At 43.1% G+C, this 25,506-nt stretch overlaps 1 protein-coding gene across 1 annotated transcript in view; it reads left to right on the top strand.

The window, feature by feature from the left end:
• NHSL2 (NHS like 2) overlaps positions 1 to 25,506 on the top strand; it is a 314,090-nt gene that overhangs the window by 198,566 nt on the left and 90,018 nt on the right. The gene's annotated exons all lie outside the window — the stretch shown is intronic.

Raw genomic sequence — 25,506 nt, 5'->3', positions numbered from 1 at the left:
TCCTGAGGTCTTTTATCTGTTGTAGCTTTGTCTTTTTCTTTTTCTTTTCATTACATCAGGTATATTGCCCTGTAAATTGTGGTAGTGGTACCAGGAAAAAAAAATTAAGGAATTTTTAACTTTTAAAAAAAACATGACATCTAAGCTGCAACCACTGAAACTTTGTAATGTGCCTATCAAGTTGAAAGGTAGATACTGGGTAGGGGGGTGGGAAGAAAATATGGGAACACTGGTGGAGGAAAATTGACACTGGTGGTAAGATTGGTGTTTAAATACTATATGACTAAAATGCACTTTTCTATAACCTTGTAAACCACAGTTCTTTAATAATTAAATAAAGTATAGCACAACATAGAGACTTTTCATGATTGAGCCTCCCTACTTCTCCACCCTCACCTGCAGGCACTTCTCACCTTGATCCTAATGAGTCATCTTGAAAGATTTCTGGTTTTCTAGAGACACCTTCCCCATTCAACACTTCTGTATTTTCACAAATGTACTCTTCTGGAAATGTTTGACTGTCCTCCTTCCCAACTCCAGTCTCTACTTTCTTCTTGTCATTTCTTACGATCTTCTAAAGCCTTTATTAGGCATTCACCTCTTTTCTGAAGCCTTCTCTGACTGACCTCCTACTTTCATCCAAAATTAATTCGACTCCATCACTCCTTCTTCTGTACTAACTTGGTACCTTGTATATAATTTTATTATTGCCAGATTACCCTTTTAGTAACGTGCCTTTTTTTCAATCATCTTTTTAAAATGAAAACTTTAGTTTTTCAATCACTTTTAGGTTCCCCACAAAATTGAGGAGAAATGATAGAGATTTTCCATATCACCCCTGCTCATTCAGAACCTTCCTTGTTATCAGCATTCCCCATCAAAGTGGTGCATTTAAAAAAAATTTACTAGTGAATCACTGTGAGGTACAGTTACAGACTTGATACTTTCTCGTGCTTGAGTTTCAGTCATACAATGGTCGAGTGCCCATCCCTGTACCAGTGCCCACCCTCTACCACCAATGGTCCAAGCATCCTTCTCACCACCCCCACCCCACCCCACCCCACCTCTGTGGCAGGGCATTCCCTTTTGCTCTCTCTCTCCTTCAAGGTGGTGCATTTGTTTTAATTGGTGTACCTACATAGGCACATCATAAGCACCTAGAGTTCATAGTTGACCTTTGGAATTTTCTCTTGGTGTTGTACTTTTTGTGGGTTTGGGCTAATGTATTTATATATCCAACATCAGGATGTCAAACCAAGTATTTTCTCTTCCCTAAACCAACCTCTGCCTATTCATCTCTCCCCATCCCTAGGCAACCACTAATCTTTTTATTGTTTCCATAGTTGTGCCTTTTCCAGAATGTCAAAGAGTGGAAATCATATAGAATGAAATCTTTTCAGGCTGGCTTTCTTCCTGCATAATCTTTTTATGGTTGTTAGTGCATGCTTATTTCCCCCAAGCTTTTCAAGAGCAAGAGCTAACATTTGCATACCAAAAGGTAGGAAAGAGTCATTGACAAGGCCTCAAACACTTGAATACTTACCTCTCTCTGCCTCTGTCTCAATTTATCTCTTTCTGGTTTAGGGTCACACCAGATGGTGCTCATGGGCTACTCCTAGCTCTGTGCTTGGTGGTCACTCTCAGAAGTACTAGAGCACCGTGTGGTACCAGGGATCAAACCCAAGACCCCACATACACAGTATGTGCACAGCCATCTCTGCAGTCCTGAATTCTAATCTCCTTTCTGTGAATAAGCAGAGTAATTTTAGACACATTATTCTCCTCTGTCTGAAAAAAATCCCTTTGTCTCTTAAAAAAAGAGACTATGAATCCTTAGCACTTCCCCCCATGAGGGTGGTTGGGAATATGTGGTATGAAATAGGCAAGAAAGTTTTTTATTTTGTTTTTGCTTTGAAGCCTCACATCAGTGCTAGGGAGCCCCAGGATCACTCCCAGCAGTGCTCAGCAAATTGTGTGATGCCAGGGACCTAACTGGGACACTACATGCCAGCAATATGCTCCAGTCATTTGGGCTATATCCCTGGCTCCTATGAAAGCTATTGGAAAGTTAAAATTACTTTCAAATTAAAGAGCAATTTTAATTGCAAATGAATTAACACTGTGGATTTTGCCCTAGACTGGGGCCAGAAGTGAAGTTGGCATCTTTGGAGGACCAGTCAGACTAAGCAGACCCTCGAAACAATTGTTGCTGGAAAACTAGTGTAGGTAGGGTTCTGGCATGGGTAGAGTAGTTGCAGCATATAGAAGCCAGACACAACCTCAGAGCACATGTTGCTTTGACACAGGAAACCCTTGTCTGCCAGGTTCAGGAGCTATAACTATTTTCTCTCCCGCTTTCACATGCCCTTGCATCTCTTAGGTGAACTCTATTTCTCTGTGAATCTGTATGGGATGGGGTGAGGCAGACATTCTAATACTACACTGTCTGCATAACTGTCTGTATTTGAACCAATTTCACAGAGAAGGAAAAGAGGACCAATATCATACACTTTTCCTATGTCTGCAATTTTCATTCATGACTTCAGAACAACCATCAGGCAGGGTGCTGTTTTACAGATGGGAAAACAGACTCAGAGAGAGCTACCCCATGGTCTGATAACAAGGAAGATACAGATTCAGAATTTGAGCCCAAATACGTGTGACTCAAGCTTCTGCCTATTATGCCATGTCGCATTTCTCAGCATCTTTACTTCTGTGGCAGGAGTTGGAAATTCTGGAGACCAAGGGTAGAAAGAGAGTTGTTGTGTGACTACGTTGTGGTGTGGCTGGCAGCTCCCTATAGCAACAAGGATAGTGAGTTCCACCTTGTAGAAGCCTCAGCAGATGTCTGTTTGATGCACTTTTTGTTGTTGGAATAACTGAAATCATTGGATTTTTCATGTTCAAACAAGAAGCTAGAGCCTGGGACTCTATTGCTAGTGATAAAGTGGGAAATTGAAGTCTTAAACCAGATGTTGAGATGTGCTTCACATGCAGATAACTGGAATCATAGTTATCTCTCTGCCATCAGCCACACAGTGCATGACCAAGATTACCTGTGCTTCCAAAGGAATGTGAGCCTATCACTCTCCTGGCTATACCTAAACAAAATATAAGACATCATCTCATTGCATTCTCAAGGCATTTGTTGTCATTGACTTAGCTCTCCCATAGTTATAAGCTTATTGAATTTTCACAATACTTGACATATTTTATAGACACTAACATGAAAGAGACTTATAAGGTAGACAAATAGCCTCTTCCTCCATCCTGGCGTGGGGTGGAAGATGCTTCCTCCTAACGGTATATTTTCTAACCATATTTATAAGCCCATTGGAAAATATGCAGAAGTTGACTTTCTGGGGCTGGAGTGATAATACAGCAGGAAGGGCACTTGCCTTGCATGTGACTGACCCTAGTTTGATCCCTTGCATCCCATATGTCCCACAAGCACTGTCAGGAGTAATTCCTGAGTCAGGAATAACCCCTGAGCGTTGCTCTGTGTGGCCCCAAAACAAGCAAGAAAAAAGAAGTTAACATTCTGGACAACCAGACAAAATATTCCCTAATGTTTCTGCCTCCCTCAACTCAAAGATGTATTAAAGATAGAAGCACAAGCTCTAGGGGTTGAAGCCATAATAACACTCACATATTCTTTATTTTTATTTTTAATTTTTTTTTTGCTTTTTGGGTCACACCTGGCGATGCTCAGGGGTTACTCCTGGCTCTTCACTCAGGAGTTACTCCTGGTGGTGTACAGTGAACCATATGAGATGCTGGGAATCGAACCCAGTTGCCCATGTGCAAGGCAAACACCCTACCCACTGTGCTATTGCTCCAACTCCTATTCTTTATTTTTTATTGAATCATCATGAGATATACTGTTACAAAGTTGTTAATGATTGTGTTTCAGTCACACAGTGTTCCAACACCCATTTCTTCACCAGTGTACATTTCCACCACCGGTGTCCCCAGTTTACTTCCCACCACCCCCCCATAAAAAACATGATGTACATATTCTTTAGGCCAAAGTAGAAGGAAGAAAAAAGTGGGTGTAAAGAAGTACAATGGCTCTCTAATATCACATAGCAGGGGAACAGCTAAGTACATGTAATATATCCAACATCCTGGAGTTTGGTGAAGCCACCAACAAGGAAATTATGAAGACTATTGAATAGTATAGACAATGCTTAATAGAATATAATGTAAAATGGCACAAATAAAAATTATATCTATGCTGAGCTTTACAAACCCCAGCAAAATTATGTCTTCACATGGGCAAGGACTGAAAGAAAATTGTGGAAAGAGAAAATCTTTACTTATTGTGGGTGGCAGGCTTGCTAGTGAATTTTTCTTCCCATTAATGTTATAGTGTTTATGCAAAGAAAAATAAAAATTATCACGCATATTATGTGTGGAACAATTACATTGTCAACATCCTGTTAATGTGAAACACCAAATCATATATTTTCCAAGAGTGAGCCAACATAGTTGAAGACATACGTGACAAAACAAGTGCCACTTTTTCTGAAAAGATGTAGTCATTGGGAATGAGGAAATGTGTGAATCCCATGTGGAAAATTCTAGGTTTGAACCCAAGTCCTAATCCTTTCTTTGCATATGTGAGGATATGAATCTGCTCCTTTGACCCTCAGTTTCTTCATCTGCAATGTGGAGATGATATTAAAAGCCTCTGCCAGCATCTTACAAGACTGTGTGGGAAGCCAATGATGCAGGATGGTTTAAAGGATTTAACAAGGCATAAAATTCTGCAGAGCATAAAGCTTTTATTATAGAATATATACTTTGCAGAAAAAAAATATTAAGCACTATCTGTCAGAGTCTCACCTCAGTTGACACCAAAGTGAGGCAGGGTCTGTGCTGAGGCATGCAGCCACCAAGTCTACCCTGACCACTGGATGCCACTAAAATGCGATCAAGCAAGTGAAGTTTTATGGCTTTAGCCATGTTTGGGAAACAATCTGGAAAATGTTGAGGGGGTTTTCTCCTCTGAAATGCTTAAGCCATATGAAGAAAACATTAGAATAATTAATATTCTATACAGAGAGATCATGGAGAAGACTTCTATGGCTACCTAGATTCTCTGCCACATGTGGCCACTTATTGTGTGACTTTCAGCAAGTGGCCTGACTTTCAGAGCTTCCACTGCTTCCTTGTGTTGGTACTGTTAATAGTATGTACCTCACAGGGGGACCATGACAACTAAATAGGGACTCTGAGTGTAAAAGACAGGGCATGTTGGTGGGCAGAGACACAGGTGTGCTACTGTTACCATGGCTTGACAACCAGAGTAGTGATCTCAGACTGTCAGACTGTCTTGGGATCACCTGATCCAGGATTTTTCAGTGGGTGGTGAGAGATATGTAGTGGGAGTCTGGGGGAGCATGATGTGTATATATTACTAATTTTGCAATTCAACATGGAGAACTCTTCTATGGAAAAAGAAGACTTTATCTATTGTGGTGACACTGCAGCGTTTGGGGCATTTTATTGCAGGAGTGAGGGTGTTTCTGGGCCCCACAACTTGTTCTAGCTGGCCCTGGCTCTATTCAGGAATGACCTCGGGTGGTATTCACAAGACCATATGCAGTGCTGACGATTGAACAGGGTCAGCCACATGCAAACTAAATGCCTTACTCCTATACTATCTCACTGGTCTGCCACCCCAGTGTTTAAATCAAAGTGTAATACACACTTTTATTTTAGAGACCCAAAAAGTGAAGTAATGCAGCCAAGGTCACCCCCTTATACTGATCAATGTGGGTCACAGTCCAGCTGCTCCAGTCCCTCACTGTGGTCATCATTGCACTAAAATTATTCTCATGCCATCTAGGATTTCCTCTTCACAGTGAAACAGATATCTGTACCTCATAACCACTTTCCTCTTAACGTTGTTCAGCTGAGAAAAATCTTGACATAACTTTGATGTTGAGAAGAGACAAAAATGACCCCTGAGATGACAAGGAGACATTTCCCTGGTAGGGGTCCTTCACACTCACACTCTGCAGCATCCTGGGGGAAGCGCTTCTGAAAAATATGTGCTAGCTTGACCTCCAAAGCACCAGCCATATCCCGATGGAGGAAACACTCTTTGATGAATTCTTCATGCCTCCCAATGGAAGACTTTTCTATTTAGTCAATCTCCTCTCTGATGTTTCACGAGCACAGAGGGATGGGTGTAGGGTCTGGGCAACAGGCTGAGGCTCCCAATCATTCCTTGCCATCAGGTGAGCATGCTATAAGTCTTTTTCTGGCAATATGAGGAGTTTTCTGGCAATACGGGAAAACTCAGTGAATTCCTTTGGTGGAATTTATAGACCTGGGGGAGAGAACTAGATAGGCCCTCAAGCTCACTTCAGAGAACATAGGCCCTCTTCCCATGCCACAAAAGTGATGAGTCTCATGCCATCTCTAGAACACTATTCCTTGAACTACCCTGACCCTATCAAGCCTGGGAACTTGCTCCTACTTCAGGGATCTGCTGTCTCAAAGTTCTCGCTTCTAGCACTCGGCTCCTCACAGTTCTGCCTTCCCTGTCATCACTGCATCCTGGTACTCCATGTTCTCCTTTTTCCCAAACACCTCACTCCCCTGACACCTATACTCTCACTGTCTTCCTGGACATCTGCCCCCAACTTTGCTTCTATACCCTGCCCTCCTCCTCCAATGAACTCTCTGGGTGCTTTCGAGCTTGACTTGGAAAATAGACAGGAGAAGTTTGCCCAGGGAGAAGAGCAAACACAGAAAGCTAAACATCTCTTTGGGTGGCTGCTCAAGCCAACAGAACACAAAGTCACATCGCTGGCTCTGAGGATGAAGAGGGCCTTCATCCTCACCCTCAGCATGCCCCCAACCGCCGGACATGAAGTCTGCATGTTATTGTAATTGACATTCACCTACTATTTCCTCACTCAGGGCAGTCGCTTGCTCTGACTCAAGACAAAAGAACGAACAGACCTGAGTTAGGACAAAGTAACTAGGACTCTAAACTACATTGCTATGACCATGCATGACAGCATCTTCTTTCGCAGCAATAGCAGCCAGCTCTGGCCCACAGGGACCCTGGCGAGAAGTGGCTGTCAAAAGGGAATGACGGACTCAGGCTTGCAAAAGGCAGCCTGGGATAATAGCCAGCCTGGGAGAACAAACCAACAGGCTTTCAGAAGGGAGGCCCCTAAGGGCCGTGGAGGGCTAGGCAGGATACTTCTAGCCAAAGGCTAACTCCAGCATGGCTTCTATTGAGCCAGGCAGTATTCTGACCGCTTTGCTGATACTGACTCATTCTGTGATCCGCACAATGATCTTATGGCAGAAGTACTCTTATTATCTCCTAAAGGGGATATGTAGAATGAAAACTGAAAATACGACTAAACTCTACATTAGAAACTGAAGCTCAAATACCTTAAGTAAGTTGCCCTAGTGATAGCACAGCGGTTCGGCATTTGCCTTTCATGCAGCTGACCCGAGTTCGATTTCTCCCCCCTCTTGGAGAGCCTGGCAAGCTACCGAGAGTATAGAGCCCGCACGGCAGAGCCTGGCAAGCTACCCGTGCGTATTGGATATGCCAAAAACAGTAACAATAAGTCTCTCAATGAGAGACGTTACTGGTGCCCGCTCGAACAAATCGATGAGCAACGGGATGACAGTGATGACAGTGATGATGAAGTTGCCCTAGGGCTCAGCAATGAGACTGAGGTATGGGACCAAGCAGGAGGACTCCCAAATCTTACCTCCATTTTTATCCTTTTTTGATTTTTGAGCCACACCCAGCAGTGCTTCAGTTTTACTTCTGCCTCTGCACTCATTGATCGCACTTGGCCATACTCGAGAGGGGTTATATGTGGTGCTGGGGGCCAAACAAAGGTCTGCTGCATGTGGGGCAAGTGCCTTAGTCCATCTACTATCTCTCTGGCCTCCCGGGCATTACCTAGGTAGCCACTATGCTAATCTGCTCATTTAAGGGACCTAACACTGTCAGGCTACCTTCTCTCTAACTATGCTTAAAGGTGGAATTGCAATCTCTACCAAGAATTTGTGTGGTGTTTCTCAACTTGTGGAGATTTTAAATACTATCAATGTCTGGGCTCCACACATAAAAACTTCCAATTTGGTTGATCTGAGATGAAGTCCAGTCTGTAGGGGTGGGGTGAACATAAATTTCACAGAAGCCCTTCTATCTGGAAACACATAATATGTTGCACATCTTGACAAACATCTAACTCCTGGCTCTGATTCAGCCTCGCTCTCCAGCTACAGTTCTGTCTCTTTCCCCTCGAACTACAGCCAGACTTCCTGAGATGTGTCCACTCTCCTCCCATTTCCCTCCTTAATCTGCCGTGGTCTGGCCTTTGTGAAGTGTCCTTGCCAAGGGCGTCCTGTCAGTGTCCCCACAGTGAACATTTCCCTGCTTGCACCTCAGCCAAATGCAATCTGAATGCAGTTGATTCAAAGACTCATTTAGATCTTGGCTTCTCAAAAAGAATCCTCTCGCCAGAGAAATAGTACAGCAGGTAGGGAGTTAACTTTGCACACAGCCAACTCGGGCTCAATCCCTGGCATCGCATGTGGTCCTCCAAGCCCCATCAGGGACGATTTCTGAAGATGGAGCCAAGAGTAACCCCTGAGCACCTCTGGGTGTGGCCAAAACACGCCCTCCACCCATGATGAAACATTAAAATAATAAAAAGAACCTTGTCTCAACCTCAGAGACACAGAATAATTTCTTTGTCTGGAATTTTCCCCTCAATCTTCTTTTTTTGCACCAAGTCATACACATATGTACTCAAGGTACCCATAGACCTGCTCTGCCCTCCAGGAGTTGAGAGACTTTATAGTACTGGAGGTTCTCAGCACCTTCAATTCCACGGAATGATTTTTTCAGGCAAGACCCCTAACCCCTTTCCTCAAGCTACCTCTGCATTTTCCTGCATTCCTGACCAAAGCAGGAAAGTATACCAAGCTCTACTAGGTAAGTTCCTTTCCTGTCCCTGCTCAAGAACTGCCATGCCTGTCCTCTAGTTCCCTGGCTGCTTTGGGACCTAGGCATGGTCCATCCACCTGTGCTCATGTTGTCAGTATAGACATTTTTTACATTGTAAAAACTTTTGTAAAAAATTAATTTAAAATACATCATTTTGGGAGCTGGAGTGATAGCACAGTGGGTAGGGCTTTTGCCTTCCTTGCCACTGACCCGGATTTGATTCTCAGCATCCCATATCATCCCCTGAGTACCTCCAAGAGTAATTCCTGAGTGCATGAGCCCAGGAGTAACCCCTGTGCATCACCCGGTGTGACCCAAAAGGCAAAAAAAAACAAAACAAAACATAATTTTGTACAAAAAAGCAAAGCTTTTAAAAAACACATTGTAAAAATATTTTTACACTGTAAAACATTGTTCTGTTTTCATTTTGTAATACACTTCTTGACCATTTGTTTTCTGAGCCTCTGTCCTTATAAACACACAGAAACACATTATGAATCAGATTTGTTGAAATGATTTCAAGCTAGTTATTCTTTCATGCTTTGTTTCCTGGCTTAGCTGAATTCTGCAATGGCATAGGGGTTCAAGGTGGGAGAAACAATGAGGAAGGTCAGCCTGGTGCCAAGAGGGCAAGATTGGATTCCGATGCTTAATATCCTCTGGTCCATGCACCTTGGGAAAACAACTTTCCTTCTCTGAGCCTCAGTTTCCTCCCCTGCTTCTGGGACTCATCATGATGATCTGAGAGGCAGTCCGTAGAACTGCATCTCATTAAGAGTGCACAGCCGCATTCCAGGCCAGGAGAGAAAGTGTGTGCATGTGTGTGGTAGGTGGGTGGGTGTGTGCGCAATAGAAACTTGTGAAAAACAAGGCCTATCTCTGTGCACGTCTCTCCTCTGGGAAGGAAGGGGCCGTGCAGTGACAATAGACCAGGGGCCCTGACTCAGACGGCCAGTTCCTGCTCATTTCCCCTCTTGCCCAGGACAGCCGCTGAGAGGGAGCTCAGCCCTCCATAAGGCTCTGATTCCCGACTCTGGCTAAGAACTTCACCCAGAGAAAGACAAGATCAGCTCCCAGCTTCTCTCACTTGCTCCTGTGACAAATTGATTGGACAAGGGTGACTGCAGGAGGGCAGTGCGGCGGTGGGGTGGCAGGGCGGGGCAGGTGGGGGGCAGGAAAGGAGAGAAAGGAAACACTTTTTTGAATCCTGTGCTGCTTTCCATGGGCTGGGCAGCCTGGGAATAGCTTCATAGAGCCAAGAAGCATGTGATCAATGGGGACAAAGTAATCCAACCAGGGCACTGGACAAAGTATCCTTAAGAGGCACTGGGTGTCCACTGGGGAACAACGTGGAGCCCCTTGGCTTTCGATGCACTAGGTGGGCTCTCCACAGGTGGCCCCTCTTTTTCTGAGGACTTGCTGGATGTGGATTCCTGATCATCCACGGCACTAGGATGGACAAAGCCGAGCCTGTCACCCTCTTCTGGAGCCAGGGAGGTGAGTTGTCTGTGGGGAGCAGGGTGGCTTGCTTAGCAGAGGGGCTTATTAGAGACATGGGACCTCCTAAACTTAGACCTATCCTGAGGTGGCTCGGGCCCTGTTAGGGGGAGTGGATTCCCACACAAAGGGACAGTATGGCCACTCAGCAGAAATGTCTTGAAATAAATCCAAAATAAGGTGGTTCTGGGAGAGAAGAACGTGGATGTAATCACATTCCAACCCTGACAATCCAGTGTTCTGAAGGGGTAAGAAAAGTGACATAGGTACTGGTGATATGTGAGAGGGAAATACAGTGTCTGTTCTTTTCTATAAATCAACTTAACTTGCCTTGTCCCTTGGATATGGAAAATAGTATCTTCAATAGTATATTAGGACTTTTGAACCTCTTGGACTCTTGTTAAAATGCTCCCTTTGGGTGGGGGTCAGAGAGATAGTACAGTGAATAGAGCACTTGCCTGGCACACAGCTGACGTGGGCTCAATTCCCAGCACCTGATATGGTCCCCCCCAACACCATCAGGAGCAAGCCCCAAGCACCGCCTGGCATACCCCAAAACAAAACAATAAAATAAAATGCTTCCCTTTCTTTGCAATAACAAAACACGAAAGGGCAGCCAAAAGATGCCTATTGCTGGTCATCTTTCAGCAAAGGGCTGATTCTGGTTGGTTTTTTTTTTTTTGCTTTTTTGGGTCACACCCAGCGATGCTCAGGGGTCACTCCTGGCTCTGTACTCAGGAATTACCCCCAGCCGTACTCAGGGGACCATATGGGATGCTGGGAATCAAACCCGGGTCGGCCGTAGTGCAAGGCAAACGCCCTACCCGCTGTGCTATCACTCCAGTCCCTGATTCTGTGATTCTGATCCCAGTTCAAACTCCTGGCAATTAATAGGGTAGACTTGGTGGTGGAATATGTGCACTGGTGAAGGGATGGGTGTTCGAGCATTGCATAACTGGGACTTAAACCTGAAAGCTTTGTAACTTTCCACATGGTGATTCAATAAAAGAATGATTTTTAAAAAAATTGGGTAGACTTGAGTTCAGAGCCTCCTCAGGACCCTCTGTGGTTTGTATCCAAAAGATAAGCTAAAGTGTGTGTGAGGGGAGGGGGACCTAAGGGTGACACTGAGTCTGCCTTTCATTGAGAAAGGCAGACTGGATGCTACTGTTACGGCTCCAGCGGTAGCTGTCAGAACAGACCTTGTGTTTGTACAATGTCTCTGGGATTCAGTTCAGTCCTTTAGGGCAGTTTACTCCCAAGGATTTTCTGAGCTAAAGGAGTTTGAGAAGCAGAGTGACAGTCCCGTCAGTCCCTTGAAGATCATGTGCTATTCCACAAGGAGAAGAATTGGAAGAACGGAGTCTTTAATCTTCAGCTGTCACAAGGGAAAGGCAATTGCCAGGACCCATGGTGGTGCTCAGGCAGCGAGGCTGGGACCTGTGGACAAAAAAGAACTTTGAACAGATCTTACACTGGCTGCCTTGCCGATCAGCCAGGGGTCTGGGTGTGTCACTGCAGGATACCTTTTTCAAGGTTGTAGAGGAGCCCTTAGAAGACAAGAGCAAGCGACTTTCCTCAGGAAGAGGCCTCTCCCACCTTGCAGTTGGGCTCCCCACTTCCACCTCCAAAGCGACCATACTGATCCTGGCCCCTCTCCATCCTACTGGGTTCCTGCTTCCACTTTTGCCCTCTCCTGCCCTTTCTGCCGTCAGAACAAGACTTAAAAAACAGATTTCACTGCTCCAAAATTTGCCAGTGACCACCCATTGCCCACTGGTGAAAGTCCCGATTTATTTCTCTTTTCTATTGCCTCCTTTTTAATCTCGAAAAAACAGAGCAGCGATAAGATCGTTTCTCACTCTCCCATAGCTCTGACATTTCATAAATCTATGTCCTAGACAACTCGAAAGGGCTATATTTAACCTCTGTCTTGTAGCTTTTAGTGGAGGGACTTGGCTTCAGACGCTGTCTTCTAATGCCACGGGAGACCAGAGCTTTTCCTTTGTTCTCTGCCAAGCCTTAGCCAGCCTCTCCCTCCAGCATGATGGTACAGTCTGCTTGGCTAGCTGCAGGCTCCAGAGCTCTCATGTTCCTCTTTCTCTGGGTGAAGGAGGTGCTCTAGTGTACTTTCCCTTGGCTATTTTTTCCTCATTCTTTGTTTTGTTTTTGGACCGCACCCAGTGGTGCTCAGGGCACTGCTCAGGAATCACTTCTGACAGTGCTTGTGGGGCCAACTGTGGTGCCAAGGATCAAACCATGGTCAGCTGTGTGCCAGGCCAGCACTGTAACCCTGTCCTATTTCTCAGCACCTCCCACCACTGCCACCACCACTCAGCTTTTATATCTGCAAATGTTTGACCCTTTGTGAACCAGCCAGAAACATGGAAAACCTAAAGATAGAACAGAGAACAGAGCCTGGTATCTTGACTTGTGGGTTTGGACTAAAGAAGGCACTTGAGAGACTTGGAAGTGTATTCTCAGGGTTTAGCTGTAGCCATAGGTGGGGGAAGAAAATAATGTTACAGGACCAGATAGATAGTACAGTGAATAGGGCATTTGATTTGCATGCGGCTGACCCAGGTTCAGTCCCTGGCATCCTATATGGTCCACCAAGCACCACCAGGAGTAATTAATGAGGCAGAGCCAGGAGTAAGCCCTGATCATCGCTGGGAATGGCCCAAAAACAAACCAAAAAAGGAAAATAACATTAAACAATGTGCCAAGCTAAGCTTGTCAAGTATTGCCTCATCTGACTGCCCCCAACAATTTTAAATGATGGGTACTATTAGTAGTCCCTCTTACTCCAGTGAGGTACCTGGGGTTCAGATGCATTCAGTGACTTCACCCCAAATCATACAGTGCTAGAAACTGACAAGAAGATTGAGCCCAGGCCTCTTGAACTTGAAAGCACATTTGCTTTGGAGAGTCTCAGAATGAAAATTCTCTTCCTTAGGTATCTTATTTTTATTAGTAGTATTCTGTTTTAATTTCTTAGAGTTAAGGTAATGTGTTTACAGTGATGTTGATATTTATAACCTTGACACGCCTCAGCTTACCATGACCAAATAGCCTGAGACGCCACCCCCGACCCATGCCCTTGTGTAATGTCCCACACACCCACTTCTGCCACCTCACCCCGAGCTAGTATTATCAGTTTGTATTCCAGTATTCTTGGGTATCTTTTTTTTTTAAATTTTTATTATATCACCATGTGGAAAGTTACAAAGTTTTCAGGTTTATGTCTCAGTTATACAATATTCAAACACCATCCCTTCACCAGTGCCCATATTCCACCACCAAAATCCCCAGTATACCCCCCGCCACATTCCCCCCAACTGTATAACTGATGAATTTCACTTCATTTTCTCTCTACCTTGCTTACATTCCATATTGCAAAACAAAACTCACTATTGTTGTTGGAGTTTCCCCCCAATGAAGACAGCCCTACTAAGGAAGCATTTGATAATTGGTTTGTCATTAAAAGATTGTATGTTTTCAGTTTTTAGAAAAGGTCGCGCAGCCGCTGATGCGGCCGCGCGGCTCGGATGTGTTCCAGTCCCGCAACCCGGAGCCGTGTTAGTTGCTTCTCAGTGTCGCCAGGGTTCCATCCGGAGAAGGTGTACCAGCTGTACCTCCTCCGTCTGGATCCCTGGTGTTGTTGGCCCGGATTCGGGTCCGGAGAATTTCTCCGGCTGCGTTGCTCACCAGACTCTCTTGGGTATCTTTTGCAAAAACCAGAGCCCCTTGCAGGAGCTTTCCCCACTTCTCAGCATCAGGCATACTTTAGCCTCTGGGCCCTAGCTGAGGGGTGCAGCCTAGTAATTTGGTTTTTTTTTTCCTCTTCTTTATTTCTTTTGGTTTTCGGGTTATCCCTAGTAGTGCTCAGGGGCTACTCCCAGTTTGGGAGTAGCTACTCCCAGTTTGTTTCTGCAATACTCAGGGAACCATATGGGCCTCCTGTATGCAATGAATGCATTCCAATCCACTGAGATATCTCTCTGACCCTTGGTTGGATCTTTGAATGGTGATGCTGTATTGTTTTTTGGTTTTTTTTTTTTTTTTTTTTTGCTTTTTGGGTCACACCTGGTGATGCACAGGGGTTACTCCTGGCTCTGCACTCAGGAATTACCCCTGGCGGTGCTCAGGGGACCATATGGGATGCTGGGATTTGAACCCGGGTCGGCCGCGTTCAAGGCAAACGCCCTACCCGCTGTGCTATCTCTCCAGCCCCTGATGCTGTATTCTTAAGCCTGGTAGGCTGACAGCTTCTCCCACATCCTGTTCTCATATTCTCTTCTCTTTTGCCTTGCAGATAGGACCAATAGTCTTTCTTCCCTCTCATTTTTATTTAGGCACCACGATTTACAGTATTGTCAATAATTATTTGAGGCATGCAATATTCCAAGAGCACACCCACCATCAGAATGTCAGCACTATTCCATCAATGTCTATAGGTCCCCTTCACCCCACTCTCAATCCCCTTGGCAGACTCAGTCAGTTCTATATGCCAACTCTTAGGCTCTGTTGTCATTGTCCATTTGTTATTCCCTTTATATGTTTCTTTCTATTGCCCATGTGAGAAAGATTATTCTGTATATATCCCTGTCACTCTGACTGACTTTATTCAGCATGATACCATCTAGTTCCATCAACAGCATTATTTTATCTTTTCTTATAGCTGAGGAGGATTCTGTAATGTATATTTATACCACAGTTTCTTTATCCAGTCATCTGTTCTTGGACATTTGGGTTGTTTCCAGATTTTTCCTATTGTGAACAGTCCTGCAGTGGATATAGGAGACCAGAGCGATAGCACAGCAGGTAGGGAGCTTGCCTATTGTCAATATGACAATATTGCACATTGTCATGTGCACATGACCAATGCAGGCTTGATCCCCAGTATCTCATATGGTCCCCCGAGCCCTCTAGGAGCAATTCCTGATCACAGAACCAGGAGAAATCTCTGAGCACAACCACTGTAGTCCAACAAGGAAAAAATAAAGAGGCACAATTTTTAAATTAAGTTTTGGGGATCCATGAGGTAGATGCCGACAAGTAGAATATCTGGATCTTAAATTATATATTCTTTTTATTTAAAGTCTCCATATTATCTTCCAAACGGGCTAAACCAGATGACATTCGCATCAACACTGGATAAGGGTTCCTTCATCCCTACATTCACACCAGCTCTGTTTTTTTTCCTCTCTTTTTTGAAGAGTATCAGTTTAACTGGTGTAAAGTGATATCTCATTATTTTGATTGCATTTTCTTGATGATAAGTGATGAGCACCTCTTATATATCTATTAACCATCGCTATGTCTTCTTTGATAAAATATATTTTCAGCTCTTCTCTCCATTTTTGAATGGAATTTTGTTGATAAGTTTTGAAAGTGCTTTTTTTTGAAGTAAAACAGGTTTTATTTGGAGGGTTTTAAGGTGTGGAGGGAGAAAGGGTGAAAGAGAGTGTAAAGCACTCAAGAGAGAATGCGGGCTTCTCCAAGGGTGGAGAGAACCCCAACACACATCCCAGCATTAGACACAAAAGCATGAAAGTACACATCTCAAGAGGGAAGATGCGGGTGACACATGTGCTTGGCCACGTGGGCACAAGCAGCACATGGGCTCAGGCAGCATACGCGTGCCCTTTTTAGGGTCTCTCCAACCTGCCCCCACGTGGGGTTTCTTCCCATCTTTGATATTAGCCCTTTGTCAGATGTTTGGTAAGCAAATATTTTTCTCCTAGCCCATAGAGTATACTTTCCCAGTCATAATTTCTTTTGTAGTATAGAACCAACTTTTTTGACAATAATTCCATTGATTTTTTAAAACTATGGCAGGAGGTTGGTTAGGCCACACCCACAGTGCACAGGGATTACTCTTACTCCTAGCTCATCATTCAGGAATTACTCCTGGTGGTGCTCAGGGGACCTTATGAGATGCTGGGAACCAAACACGGTCCAGTTACCTGCTACAGTAATGCTCTACCCGACCCCCATTGATTTTTTTAAATTCTATTTGTTTAACTAATGGCATAGAATGATTAATGATGCCTTTAGAGTTAATATCAGGTTGAATTCTGCCTATGTGTTGTCAGTGTAATTCATGTATTTGGTTATTTGATGCATTTTGAATTAACATTTGTGTATGGTAGGAGATATAGTTACATTTTTATTGTATTATATGTTACTAACCTGTATTCTCAGTACCATTTGTTGAAGAGGTTTCTCTTGCTCCATACTCTTCGCTCCTTCACCAAACATTAACTATCCATATACTCAGGATCTTTCTATGGACTCTCAATTCTATTCAACTGGTCTGAGAGTCTCTATTTATTCCAGTACCATACTGTCTTGATTACTATGGCTTTATAGTATAATTTAAAGTTGGGTAAAGAAAAGCCTCAGATTTTCTTTTTCTCCAGTATTGCTTTGTTATCCTGGAATTTTTAGTGATTCGTATAAATTTTAGCAGCATCTGAGGACCAGTGGTCTTCAACAATAAGCTATATTGTTCTTTGTTCCATGTCTGTCCAACACTGATACTTTTTGAGACTATGAGAAAATCATGTCCATCTCTTGTCACAGTTTCTCCAGTTCAAAGTGAGAAGATAGGATGTTATCTAAGGGTCTTATCATTTCTAAGTCTGGACTGTCATGTTATCATCCATTTCCAACTTGCTTCACTTCTTCTTCCCCCATGATGTGGGAAGTAGAAGTTGCCTCAGGTCCAGGTTAGAAAAACTTCACTCAGATAACAAAGAAGCAATGATGTAAAGGAACTGCACCACAGCCAATGTACAAAGTAATAGAATAAGGATAGCAACCTGTTTTAAGGGTACTTTATTGTTTACCAATAGTTTTCACAGTCAGAGTGGTAGGCAGTGGGACTCCAAGATTATCTTAGTGATGCATGACACAGCTATAAAGAACATTAAACTATATGGTGAGAAAATGGTCTTGGAGAAAGAAGTCTCGAGAGAAAAGAGAATGTGTCAGTATGGAGAAATTCTTCTATACCTCTATTGTGCTTACACTTCATCTGTGGAGAATTGTCAGAAGCTAAACAAAGGCCATTTGAAACACCTAAAATTGCTTTTGAGGAGTGAGGGTCTTATACAGGGTAGCAGTTATTGCTCCCTCCTGGTCACCATGCAGCTCTTCCCTCTCCCCACCTTTAATGTTTATCCTCCTCTTCAAACTCCAGGCTGACTCCCGTTTTCTCTTCATTCACTGACTAAAATATTTCTCAGGGTCACTTTTCCCATCAAAAGCCAAAAGAGGCTAATTTTGAGACTGTGCAATAAAAGAATTCTAGCATCTCTCCCAAGGGTATTCTGTTGGATCCCAGAATTCACCCAAAAGCAGAACTTCTAACTAGTTTTTGAAACAGAAGCTATTATGTAATAGTGAATCAATCCTAGTGCATGATGCTATTATATGTTCTTTAAAAAGGTCTCCAGTCATCTGCTTGCTTGTTTGTCAAGTTTTGGGTCATTCTTTTTTAACTTCTGAAATAATATAGGACAGGGGTAAGAGAGCTGGTACAATGAATAAGGCACTTGTCTTACAGATCATCCAGGTTTGATCCTGGACATCCATAAGGTCCCCCAAGCCTGCCAAAACTGATCCTAAGCACAGAGCCAGGAGCAAGCCTTGAATACAGGCAGGTGTGGCACAAAAAATGAACAAAACTAGGGGCTGGAGCAATAGCACAGCGGGTAGGGTGTTTGCCTTGCACACGGCTGACCTGGGTTCGATTCCCAGCATCCCATATGGTCCCCTGAGCACCGCCAGGGGTAATTCCTGAGTGCAGAGCCAGGAGTAACCCCTGTACATTGCCGGGTGTAACCCAAAAAGCAAAATAAAAAAATGAACAAAACTAACGATAATGTAGGACAGACCCCGAATTTCAGTGCGTCTCTATAAAAAGCCCAAACTTTTGCTTCAAGTCCTGATGGAACTGTTGTGACTCATTCATATCTTTGTGGCATTGTCTATGTAACATCCTGTTAGGCCACTCATTAGGCTTGCTTCAGTCCAGACTACACATATCCAATCTTCCAAAGCACAATTTTACGGGTTCCTCTTACATACAAGAATTATAATGACTCCTGATCTAGACTCCACCTCTCAGAGGTGTTTAATGTAAGCCTCTGATAATCCAACTTAGCTAGATATTCGAAAAGCTTTCAAATTTCATAGCTAACAGTCCAGGCCTGATTAGTCTCTCCCCACTCCTTGCTATGTGTCGTACTTTTTGCTCATGTTGCCTCCTGCTTGATGCCCAGCCCAGCTCTTATCATAACTGGCCTAAAGCAGTATTTTCCAAATTTCTACCCTCCATATATTCCCACTGTTACAAATTTTGTTTATTATCTATATTATTCCTTAAGTTTTAAAAAATTGACTCTGCCAAAAGAGATGGTACAGGGATTAAGGCACGTGCCTTTCATGCAAATGACTTTGGTTCAAATCCTTGGCAGCGCATATGATCTCAGGAGCATCTTCAGGAGTGATCCCTGAGCACTACCAGATGTAGCCCCAAAACAACAACAGCAATTCAACTCCCTTTGTCAAATTTGTATTTGTCTAAAGTTACAAGGTTTTTTTTTTGTGGGAGTGGTGGGCTACACCCACCATGATCAGGGCTTACTCCTGCCTCTGAACTCAGGGATCACTTCTGGAATGCTAGGAGGACCATTTGAGGTACCAGAGATTGAACCCGGGCTGACTATGTGTAAGACAAACACCCTACCCGCTGTACTATCACTCCAGCCCATAAAATTGCTGGTTTGATATGCTATTTAAAGAAAGATATTCATCTCTGAGGTCAAAAGGGATAGAACAGTAGGTAGGGCACTTGCCTTGCAAGCATCCATCCTGGCTTTGATCCCCAACACAATAAATTTTCTCCCCAACACCACTAGGAGTGATCCCTGAGCACCACCATGTGTGACCCCCCAAATTAATTAAAAAGAAAATAAAGATGATCATCTATGTGACCCCTCAAATCATTGTTATTTCATACTTCTGTTTGCTATGTTTAACCTTATATTAAACTGGTAAGCTCCTTAAGGGCAAATGCTATGACTTTGGTGTCCCTCCAGCACATAGCACTAACCTTGGCAGGTTCCCCACCACATTCCCTTTGGTTGACTATGTCATCTTTCTTTAACTGTTCTGACAGTAGACTGATGGCTTTCAATTTTCCCTTAAGTATGTACATACATATTGAAATTGCATGGTCTGACACCCAGTGGCTTATATTCTAACTGGGTGAACAAAAGCAAGTGTTATGGATGAGTTTGGCACACCTAATCCCCATTAATTGCTTCTTTTCTGTGTTTCCATGGAACAAGAAACTTCCATATGTATATCTTTATCCTAAGTAAGATTAAGGGCCAGAGATATAGTGTAGATTGGTGGGCACTTGCTTTGCATGTGGCAAACCCAGGTTGGACCCTGGCATACCATATGGTACCCCAAGCCCTGCCAGGAATGATCCCTGAACATAGAGCCAAAAGTAAGCCATTAGTGCTGTTGGGTGTAGCCTAAAACACAAAAATTAATAAAATGAAATGAAAATAATAAAAGTAATAATAATGACTACCTTACTGAATACATGGGCTGCTGTAAGAAAAAGATAGCTGTGAAAGTACTTTGTAAAGAGAATTATAGACAAACTATAGTTAATGACTCCATAAAAGTTGAGTATCAAAACAAGACTGCTACTCAAATTAAGTCATAAGTCAGTTTTCCCAAGCTCCAAATGAAGCTCTTACAAATGTGTAATGGGTAGGGAGATTCCAGCAGGCTTGCTTGATATAGGTGATGAAGCAGAGCTGCCAGGAACAAACAGCAATGCCACTGGGGTCATGCTCAGCACATGTAGTGGTACCAGAGATGAATACACAGACCTATATTTACAAAGGAGGCATTCTAAGCTACTGAACCATCCCCACAGCCCTGATAACTTACTATGTTTATGAATATCTTCATTTGGATGGCTCTGTAGTATTCCTAAGTAAAAATATATCACAATTGTTTAAGGGGAGGTATACCTGAGGTTCTCAGGGCTATCTCTGGCTCTGCTGTCAGGAATCACTGCTGGCAGACTCAGGGAACTCTATATATAGTGATGGGGGATTGAACATAGGTGAGCAGCAGGCAAAAGGCAAACACCTTACCTGCTAGATTATCTCTATAGCCCCTATACCACATTTTACCAATTTTATATTTGTGAAGAATTCTGTAATTAATTTTGCTTTGTCTCTTGCGTTTTATTATTTTTTTCTTTTTGGGTCACACCCGGTGGTGCACAGGGGTTACTCCTGGCTCATGCACTCAGGAATTACTCCTGGCAGTGCTCGGGGACCATATGGGATGCTGGGAATTGAACCTAGGTCGGCCGAGTGCAAGGCAAACGCCCTACCCACTGTGCTATCTCTCCAGCCTTCTTTTGTGTTTTAAAGTGATATGCGATAAAGAGTGCCAGAGAGATAGTCCAGGGATTAAGGTACTCACCTACCATCTGGCCATCCCAGGTTCAATCTCTGGCACCACATATGGTTGCCCAAGTACCACCGGTAGTGATCTCTGAGAACAGAGCCAGGAATAAGCCCTGAGAACGGCCAAGTGTGCCTTCCACCTCAAAAAAATAAAGCACATGTGATCAAATAATCCAAGTTATGAAAGTATATTTAGTGAAAGAAGCAATTCTCTTGTGTAACCCTAATTCCCCAACCACACTATAACAACTGCCCTCTTAAGAGGCAACCACAGATACCAGTTTCTTAAATATGTTTTAAGAAATGATCTATGCATAGACCTGTGTATTTGAGATGTGCTTGTATGTGGAGAGAGAACTGAGAGCAGGGTGAAAAGAGAAAATTCTATATTAGCACATGTTTAGCTACGTAATTTTTATTAATAACTACAGAATATTCCATGGTATAGCTGAGCCATAGTTTATCTAACTTGCCTTCTGTTAAAGAGGTAGGTGTTCTCAGTGTTTCACCAGTACACATTATATGATGAAACATATCTTTGTTCCTGTATATGAACTTTGTAGTATAAATTCCTAAATTTGACGTTGCTGGCTAAAAAGGAATATGCAGTTATATTGGGGCGGTACCACATCTAGAGTTGCTCAGGGCTTGCTGTGTACTCAGACCCATTCCTGGAGATTCCTGTAGTGCCGGAGATTGAACCAGGGTTAGCCATGTGTAAAGCAAGCATTGTACCCCCTATTCTATATATCTGGCTTCTGCATTTAAATTTTTGACAGGGGATGCCCAATTTCCCTTCCAAGATCCCTTTCCAATTGACCCTCACACTTGTCCATGCCTGAGGATACCTATTCCTCCATACCTTTTCCCCCTATCACCACATGTAAGAGATTTTTCATCTGTTCCAGATGAACCATATGAAAACCTGAGGTGAGGGAAGGCCATACCATCAGGGAGGGCAGAGATTATCCAGTTGTTCTCATTAGCCTGGCTAAAGGTCTCATAAGTGCCTATTGTTGAATGTAACCCACAAATAAATATAATCATTGTGAATGTGGGTTATATTCTTTTGTGCCATTAGGACCTTGGGTATCTAGTACCACTGAGAAAATTCCCATGACCCACAAACCCACATGAGGCTAGATCCTTCCATGTCCAACAATATTCTTTTAGTTCTTGCTACCCTCTCCCAACTTCTCACAGAACGTCTTCTGGATTTCCTTAAGCAAACAACCAGCCAGGATTAAGAAAGCTGAGTGGCATTCCTCTCACAGAGAGGACCCTCTAGCAAAACATATTTTTACCAATTTCCCCCATATTCACATGCACACACACACATACATGAAGCAAATGAACCAAATAGAGAATTCAAGACTGAAGTTCAAAACTTTAAGTTTGGGCCCTGTGGAGCATAGCTCTTGTGTAGTCTAGGTTCCCCTAAACTGTAGGTTATTGACCTCTTTCAGAATTCAAGAAAAGGGTGTAATTTTATTTCCTTGGGTGGTAGGATATGAGTATAAAGATCTACGCGTAATTAAAAGAGGAAGCCACCTATGGCAGCCACATTTCCTCACAATGGATAATTTCTGCATGATTGATTAGATAAGCAAAGTGTCCACCACTTCCTCCATCACAGCCTCTGTATCTGCTCTTTCGGGCCTTATTTGACCATTTCTTGTAGCATCAGTTGTCTCCTTGGGTATCCACTGGCTTCTGAGCCACACTATTGCATGTGTTTCTCTGTATACATAGTGTTATGTCTGCATTCCTAAGTGAAGGCTCTTAGTGAGTGATTTGGTCACTCTTCAGCTTGAAACATCTCTGCTGATCTGGGTTTTGGCTTCTCTGAGTGTAAATGGGATATGGTTATACTTGACTCAAACACATTCTCCCTAGTCCATCCACATTTTTGTTTGTTTTTTGGGGGTTGTTTTTGTTTGTTTGGGAGTCACATCCAGCAGTGCTCAGGATTAACTCCTGACTTTATGCTCGAGGATTACCCTGGTGGGTTTAAGAGACCATATGGGGTGCCAGGGATTGAACCTAGGCTGGCTGTGTGCAAGGCAAGTGCCCTACCCATTGTACTATCACTCCAACAACAACTTTTTAACCAAAGAACAGTTCCTGGCACAGAGTAGCCACTAAAAATGACTTGTTAGGAGCCATAGAGATAGTACTGAAGGCAGGGCACTTGCCTTGCTTGCAGTTTACCCAGGTTCTATCCCCACCACCCTATATGGTCCCCTGAGGCCCTCCAGGAGTGATCCCTGGGTGAAGAGCCAGAAGTAAGCCCTGAGCACTGCTGGTTGTGGCAAAAAAAGTAAACAAAATGACTTGCCAAATAAGTAAATCATAATCTAGAATCAAGGAATAACTCTTGTCCACTGTGTTCAGAAGGGAACTGTGGACAAGGTGAAGACATAAATCATTGCATGAGTCTATAGTAGGCTGAAGGTTAAATTTTGCAAATTCATTACCTGGGTTCCAGATGTACTTCTGTCTCCAAATACAGAGATGCACTATGCTATGTGAAGACTAATTCAGGCTTTGTCATCTTATGTATCCAAGTTCAGATTCTGACCATCACTATGCAGTTTGAAACAGGTTCCCAGATCCCTCCATATCCTTATGAGTAATGTGGGGCATGTAATACCTACCTGGTGGTGTCAATGTGAAAACTAGATAGATTAAAAAAACTAGATTAGATAAAGAATGCAAAGTACCCACTGTAGTGCCTAGTATGTAAAGGCATACATAAAGTGTAAGTGATAACACAGCAGGTAGGGCATTTGTCTTGCACGCGGCCAACCCGGGTTCGATTCCCAGCATCCCATATGGTTTCCTGAGCACCGACAGGGGTAATTCCTGAATGCAGAGCCAGGAGTAACCCCTGTGCATCACCGGGTGTGTGACCCAAAAAGCAAAACTAAATAAATAAATAAATAAATAAATAAAAATAAAGTGTACAATAGATGAAGCATTCTCTATTGTGGTGATCAATGTGACTTTTTAAATTAAACCTCCTGGCTTGATTCATTAAGCTTCCAGCAAATTAAAATGTGCTTGCATTTCTTAGAGGTATGTCTAAATTTCTCAAGTTGAAAATATCCAGGCACCACAAATTCTTCCATTACTTATGTTTATAATCAAAATTAAAGGCCTTTTCTAACTTTGCTTTCTGCTGGTTATTTATCTTGGAGACAAAGAAAGTGATCTCATTCAATTTGCTAATATATTTTCAAATATTTATGAATTCTATTTCCTTACAATTTAAAACCTGAACTGTTTTCCCATTATTCTTGGGTTTGATTGTCTGGAAAAGTACCTTCCCTACATACACAGGATTCTGTCAAGCGCCACAAGTGGCAGCAGTGAGGATATCATATCTGGTTCTGTGATATAAGCAATGTTATTTCTTGAGTCCAGGAATCAAGTCAGTAAACGACAAGGTATTGACTTAAAACTTAAATCTTCAGGGCCAGAGAGACAGTACCAAGGTTAAGCAGATTGCCTGGCATGGGCCAATCCCCATGTACCATATATAGTCCCCTTAATACCACCAAGAGTGATCTCTGAGCACAGGGCCAGGAGTAAACCCTAAATTCCACTAGATAATGACTCAAAGAAAAAGAAGAAAGAGAAAACTACTATATTCCAAGATATTAATCTGCATTGATAGACACTGAGAATGTTTCCAGATTCATCTAATTACTAATAATGGTATAATGAGCATTCCTGTACATAGATCGGTGCAAACATGTCAGATCATCCACCCATCCTCTGCCCCAGAATAGTCTATTGCTGAGATTCTGTGTAGTTTCTGTAACACTGTATGAACATTACTTTCAATAACTACGAGAATATTGCACTAAAAAAGAATCTTGAAAATTAATACTCCTTCCCTTTATGTCATCTATTACACCTCTAGGTATATATCCTAGATTAAACTCTCAAAGGGGTGAGCAATGCATCATGAATGCAATACGAATGTCCACGACAACACTGTAAGAGGAGGGAAAAACTAAAGAAACAACAGAAGATGTAGCTGAAATCATTGTAAATTCAAATGATGGAATACTATACACTATGAAAATGTCTGAACCAGAAGTTGCCTGCAGCCACCTCAGCACTGTTCACAAACCAAATGTTGAGCAAAGGAAGCAAATTACAGAAGAATATGTGCAGTTCAGTGTAATTTACACAAAGTGTGAGAGAATGCAAACAGCACTGTACAGTATATGTTGCTTATGAGCATATGTATAGTTATTTTAAAAATCCCTGAGGAGCCAGAGAGATAATACAGCAGGCAAGGAGTTTGCCTTAAACAAGGTCTACCTGGGTTCAATTCCTCCCAGCACATATGATCTCTAGGCCCTTCTTGGGGCGATCTCCCAGCACAGGGCCAGGAAAAAGCACAGCTAGGTAAGCCCCGTGCCAAACCAACAGCTGAAAAATATGCCTTTGTTGAACATGCGCTTTGCATACAGGAGGGCCGGG

The sequence above is a fragment of the Sorex araneus genome, chromosome X (genome assembly GCF_027595985.1).
Source record: "Sorex araneus isolate mSorAra2 chromosome X, mSorAra2.pri, whole genome shotgun sequence".
NCBI classification, from domain to species: Eukaryota; Metazoa; Chordata; class Mammalia; order Eulipotyphla; family Soricidae; genus Sorex; species Sorex araneus.
Note: the sequence above shows the minus strand (reverse complement) of the source record. Positions and strands in the feature narration are given on the sequence as shown.